A 7085-nucleotide genomic window follows, 5' to 3' on the forward strand; every position below is an offset into this window, starting at 1 on the left:
TCTTGATAAAAATCATAAAATGTTATCTTCAAAGAGGTCAAAGGATAGGATTTTTCAACGACACCAAACATAGAGGTGTGAAAGGGGAATGGTTCAAATTAGGAATATTTTGTTGTAGAGTCCAAAGGAAGAAGAACTAGGGGATATCACAGATCCTGAGGAGATCACAGATCTATCACAGATCCTGAGGAGAACCTTAGTGACTTCCCAAGCTATCCTAATGTTTGACTTTGATTTTGAGAAGAAATATTTAAGTGTTTCATTTCGTCAATTTTATTATTTTAGGGCTTACATTTGTGTGAAATGATCACACAAATAGCCAAGAAGATGTGAGGGTTTTGGTCGTCACAAACGACAATCTCGGAATCCTAAGACGAGTTAGGTCTTATATTGCACAACATGATTGTGCAAAGGCCTAAGGATGAGTTGAATAATTATGTTGCATAAGAAAACAACCTCGAAGTCCTATGTCTTGATTGTTTAATTCTAAGGAAAGAGATATGTTGTTGTAGATCCTCTTGTTGTTGTAGATGGTTTCTAAGGAAAGAGATATGTTGTTGTAGATCCTCTTGCTGTTGTAGATGGTCATGCTACCCATAATGCTAGCTCCAAGCTCCTTGTCGTGACGAGTTTAAGTTTTCTAACGTGTTAAGTTAAGATGTCCCCATGGTTATGGTCCTCTAAATATTATGGGGGATATTACCTATGGTTATGGTCCTCTAAATATTATGGGGGATATTAATGTTGAATAGAGCGACATAGATTAGGATCCTACGGTTCCCTCTATTTGGCACCACTAATTTTTATCGGATTCACTTAGTACAAATGAATTTACTAAACTCAACTTAATGAGTGCCATACTTTCATTTAGAGCGTGGGAAATCTCGTTAGCAACCGTAGGTTACCTCCTCCGAGCAACCGTAGATTACATCTTAATTCAGTTGTAATTGTTGTTTGTGATGTTTGTGATTAAATTTTGAGTTATCTTATATTTTTAATGTTATGGCAGTGAATTTTATCTTGGTTGATCTTAGTTTTGTTTTGGTTTGATGGCTATCCTAACAATTTTGGTTTTTATGCAAGGTGACATCATTGTTTAACATGCAAGTTTTATAAAAATAAAAGTATAGCGCATAAAATATAAGAAAAGATGGTACTGCAAACTATAAAAGTATACCTGGCGAGACTTCTCATTCCACCACCTAAAAGGTCAATACTTGCAAGGCATACATATAATATTGCAATGAATTTAAATTGGATGAGTAGATGAAGGTATAGCTACCAAACTGTAGGCTATGATTTTTTTAGATCTTGGAAGATCCTAGTGGATAATTTTAGAACAAAATATGATAAATTTTTTTTGTCCTTCAAAATATTCAAAAAATTTCGGAGTGCTCGGGGTATGACCCTGAACTATTTTGAAAATTGCTTTAATTATTTCAAGTTCCTTTTAAACTTATCATATTGTTCCATTAATCATCTGAGGTTGAAGTGTTACTACACTGTTGCTCAGTGAAACTTGACAATTTGATTATCCCTATGATAAGATACTCAATTAATCAATAGATGTTTCATTTAATAGTTATGTGAGTGTGTGCCCCTGAGGCAAGTTTAGGGCATTTAAGATTGTGGTACCCTCCATTAAAGTCATGCTTGTATTGTTTAAGGAGGTTAATCATCAATCATATTATCTTCTAAATTTGATCAGTTGAATTTAGATATTGAACATAGGTCACTAACAAGCCTTCAATAATCATAATAGGTGAAATGGTGGTTATCAAAAGTTTAGTTGAAGTAATGTGTATTCTTATCAAATGATCAAACCATCCTCAACTTTGGGCTTAAGAAAAGTAAATTATCATCTTTCTAGCTTAAGCCCATTACTTAAGAGTCATTTGATCTTTATTTGACTTCCAAGTCATGAAGATTAGTAGGATTATGATTTTGTTGATGTTGTACGAAGGTAGTGAGAGGGTTTCTACCTTTTAATCCCATAACATTTCAATCATCTAAACATGTTTATCCTGAGTTAGTCCTAAATTTTGATTAAGGCACCAAAATCTAAAATTACCACTTTGCCCTTGGGGCATTTCACCTCATAACTCACTAAACACAACTCAAATAACTTTGAGAGTTTAAAGTGTCTCATCCATAAGGGAATTATGATGTTAGAGGAGAACATGTGAACCTCTCAAAATTTTAATTTAATTTAGATAATTATTTAAAATTTAGAAGATAGGATTTTCAAAAGTTAATTTATTTGACCATCCAAAATAAAGTTTTTTTATGGAAAAATTATTAGAGGTCTCTTAAGGTCAGAGAAAAACATAGGTAAAATTTCATGATTTTTTGAATTAAATTAATATTATTATTATTTAGTTCTTAACCAATTTTAATGATTAAACTAAATGTAAAATAATATTTTTAATTACAAAAATCATTTTTATATTTTTAATAGACTTCTCTGAGTACAAAAAACTGAGAGTCAAATCTTATATTTTTGTGATTTTTAATTTATTTAATATAATCATTTTAATGGGAAAATAATCAAAATTCATTTTTAATTAGAAAAAATATTTTAACGAGTCATAAATGATTAGAAAACAATTAGGCACATTTTGACTATTTTGATATTTTTAGAATTTTTAATTATTCTTAATTATTGTAAATCCAAAATATGGCTAAAAATTCAAGTATTCTACCAAAAATAATTTTTATTTTTCCTAAGTACCTCTGATCACAAGGAACTCAAAAAATCACTTTCATAATTTTCCCAAGTGAATTTAATTTGTTATAAATGTTTTTGTACAAAAATACAAGGTTTCTTAAAAAATCAATTTTAGTTCTTGAATTAAGTCAAATAATTTTAAAATATTTACAGTGGGTAGATATTCTTTTTATGAACAATGTGGGAGTGATTTTGTCAATTTTTGAAATATGTTTAATTTATATAAATTCATGGAAGATATTTACATTTAATTAAATATATAAATGTAAAAAATAGTTCAAAGCATCACAATATTTTTCCTAGATTTCGCTGACCACAAGAAACCTATTAAAATTATTCTCATGATTTTCCTAAGTATATTTTGATTTATTTAATTAAAAGAAGCCAAAACAGTCACTCTAGCTTGAAAATTAGGGTTAGAAATATAGAGATGCTCCCTGACTTCAAAAAAATCAAAGAATATTTCCTCTGTGATGAGGAATAAACCCTAAAAATTTCAAGTAATGGTGACCACTCCTTAATCATCAAGAGTTAAAATACCTCAGAGGGTATTTAGTTAATTAAAAAAACATTTTCGGTCAAATAATTTGTATTTTTAGTCGACATTATTCTTCTCTATTCATTGAGCAAGAGGGTGTTTGTCTTTTATTTTTAAGATTTTTCTATGAAAAGTTATGAATTTTTAAGGATCTATCATTTTTTTAATTAAGAAAAGCCTTAATTTTCTATTTAACCCAATCACGCGCCGCGTCATTCTCGTCCTCCTCAAAGTTCCACGCGTCATCTCTTAGCTTGATGCCGCCATTTGACTCGGGAGCCATGTGTCCCGCTGTTCACGCACGAAGACTCTGTCTGGCTCGATCTTGTCCGTCCATCTAACACACACTCGATCAGACGGCTCTCCGTCATCATCCCCGATAGCCAAACCCCGTGAACCGTCCAAATTTAAACCCTAAGATCTCAGTATAGTCTCAACCAAATCACTTCGGGTTTGTTCCTAGACCTTCATCTACTCAGAATGAGTACATAAATACAGTTACATTGCTCTAAATTGCAAGTTTTCTTCACAAATGACCAAACCGAGCCCAAATATAGGTTTAGTGAGCCATACCTTTGCTCAAGAGATGAGGCATACATTGGGTGCTTGTGGAAGCTTCAGTGGAGTCTAGCAAACCTTAAGGATGTGTTTATTTCCTCTGGTGAAGGCTCCAAGTATGAGTTTGATCAAAGGGTGGAGCGACCTTGGTCTAGGGATAGGTTAGAGGGCTGAACAAAAAGGGATTTTTGTGGGGATCTTCCTCTATTACTCTGGTGAAGCTCAAGAGCAAATCAATTTGGGATTTGGGGGAGTTTTTAGGAAGGCTGAGTTTTGCCCTGACTTTGAGTTCAAAAATTGAGCTCAAGTGATGGGTAAGATGGCCAAAGGTTGGTTGCAATAGGGTTAGGGAGCTCTGGAAATAATTTTTGATATAGTTCTCCAAAGAAAATTTTTTGATCCTTTTTGAAGCCATGGAGTAAAGGTTTTAAGTAAAATAGCCTAGGGTGGTTGTCCTGGCCTCCAAGTGGGTGCAATGTAGAGCTGAGGTTGAGGGCTTGAAGATGTTAAACACCAATCAGAGCTAGACACATTGGATGACTGAAATTAGTTTTGAATTTAGGCTTAGGGGCTCTCATTTTTGGCTCCTCTGGCGACTAGGGTGGCTGGATATGGTAGGGGAGGTGCTTAGGCTGCTTAGGAACCTCAGAGGAATCTGTCACAATAATTAATTAGGGCTAGTGAAAGGTTTTGGCAAAGATATCTTTGGCTTAAGCAATTTAGGAAACAAATCCATTTATTTAGGGCACCTTTGGTCTATGGCTCATCTAGAGTGGTTAAGTGAGTATAGCCTGGTTACTAGGGTCCCAAAGTTGGCTGTAGAAGTCTTGTCTTGATAAATTTGACATGGCTAGGTTAATTTTAGTTCATGGTTTCAACTTGGGTCAAAACGGCTAAAAGTTGGGTTTGGGTTAGGCTATCCATGTCCTTGAGCCTAATTGATTGAACAACATTGTGTAGATGATTGTTATGAAGATTTTTGGTGAAGGATTGAAGTGATTTTGAGTTCAATTGAAAGCTCAATTTAAAGGATTTTGGGATTTTTGTCAATTTGGGTATGTTGGACTAAACTTGGGTCTAGGTTAGGCTATGTCCAAATTGATGGTTTATAATGGCCTATGGGAATGTAATGAAGAGTTTTCAACATCAATTGGGTGCTAATTTTGGGGTTAAGGCATTCAATTTGGTGGAATTTGGAGACATAGCCAATTTGGGGCAAATTTGGAGATTTTTTGATTTTGATTTTATTTGGAGATTTTTTGATTTTGGTCAAAATTAAATGAAATTGAGGCTTCACCAAGGCCAATTTAAGGTGAAGTTTGGTGTGTATGATTTTTATGAAGTTTTCAGGATTAAAATTGGGGCAATTTGAGTACGCTATGGGGTTCAATTAAGTGAGATTAAGTCATAGGGCTAAAATTGGGGGTTTGACTTAGATTAAAATTAAGCTCAAAGCACGGGTCAATTAGGCTTGAATTTGGTTTGAATTGGTCATATGAAAGGTGAATTTGAGTTTAGAATTGAAATTTAGGGGAATTAGGCCTTTAAAGGTAATTTAGGGATTTTGGTCAAAATTGTCAAATTGGTCAAATTGGGGTCAATTGAAAGGTCTAAATTAGTTTTGGAGATATGTGGAGTGATCTTTGAGTTTTTGGGATAGTTTGGAGAGCCAAGTGATTGTGAGTGATAGTGAGTGTAAGTGAGGGAACTAGCTCCAGACCAATACCTAGGGTCAATCCTAAGGTCAATACGCGTAGAGCTTCAAGTTGAGCAAAGAGGAGTTTAGAGTTTCTAATGGTGAGGGTTCCTTTTTAGTTTTCTAGGTAAAATAAATATGAAATTCATATGGCTAGAGCCTAGGCCACTAAAGAGGAAAAAATAAACCTCAACAAAAAGTGAGGTAAGCAAATGAACCCCAATAGGTTCGGTGTGCTGGGCAAGCACAACACGCTTATTGGAGTTTGACCAATGAGATCAATAGAACCAATACAGATTCCTAACTCAATAGACCTAGAAAGGAGAGTAAAATTGAGTGTTATTTGTTTCTGATGGAGAATTAGCAAGAGAATATTTGATCGAAATCAAGGAGTCAGAACTCTCGCTGGGGATTGGAGAGTGAGCTTCAAGTTACCAAATTTCCGATGTTTACTGGTGATGGGAGTCAGTATTTAGGTGCTGACCCTGAGATGGGAATTGAAATTTAGATATCAATCCCAGAAAGGTAAGTCAAAATTTAGGTACCGACCTCGAAGATTGAGAGTAGGATGCCATGTTACATTAAATGGATTCTTACTCCTATCTCGATGATACGTGTAGAGAATTGGATGTCGTGGTCCCATTCAAGAGGGTCTTATACCAATCTCAAAAATATGTGTAGAGAATTGGATGTTTTAGTCCCATTAAAGGGGGTCTTACACAAATCTCAAAAGGTTGAGAATAGGATGCGATGTTCCATTCAGGGGAGCCTTACTCCTAGTTCAAAGATGCATGTAGAGAATTGTATGTCGTGGTCCCATTAAAAAGGGTCTTATATCAATCTCAGAAAGTTGAGATTGGATGTGATGTTCCACTCAGGGGAGCCTTACTCCTATCTCGAAGATGTATGTAGAGAATTGGATGTCGTGGTCCCATTCAAGGGGGTCTTATACCAATCTCAAAAGGTTGAGAATAGGATGCGATGTTCCAATCAAGGGAGCCTTACTCTCAAAAGGTTGAGAATAGGATGCGATGTTCCAATCAAGGGAGCCTTACTCTCAAAAGGTTGAGAATAGGATGCGATGTTCCAATCAAGGGAGCCTTACTCCTATCTCTAAGATGTGTGTAGAGAATTGGATGTCGTGGTCCCATTCAAGGGTGTCTTATACATTTCTCAAAAGGTTGAGAATAGGATGCGATGTTCCATTCAAGGGAGCCTTACTCCTATCTCAAAGATGTGCGTAGAGAATTGAATTTCGTGGTCTCATTCAAGGGGGACTTATACCAATCTCAGAAGGTTGAGAATAGGATGTGATGTTCCATTCAGGGGAGCCTTACTTCTATCTCAAAGATGTTTTTAGAGAATTGGATGACCTGGTCCCATTCAAGGGGTCTTATACCAATCTTAGAAGGCTGAGAATAGATTGTGATGTTCCATTCAAGGGAGCCTTACTCCTATCTCGAAGATATGTGTAGAGAATTATATGTCGTTGTCCCATTCAAGGGGGTCTTACACCAATCTCAAAAGGTTGAGAATAGGATGTGATGTTCCATTCAGGGGAGCCT

This window comes from Phalaenopsis equestris, unplaced genomic scaffold (assembly GCF_001263595.1).
Source record: "Phalaenopsis equestris unplaced genomic scaffold, ASM126359v1 Scaffold232326, whole genome shotgun sequence".
NCBI classification, from domain to species: Eukaryota; Viridiplantae; Streptophyta; class Magnoliopsida; order Asparagales; family Orchidaceae; genus Phalaenopsis; species Phalaenopsis equestris.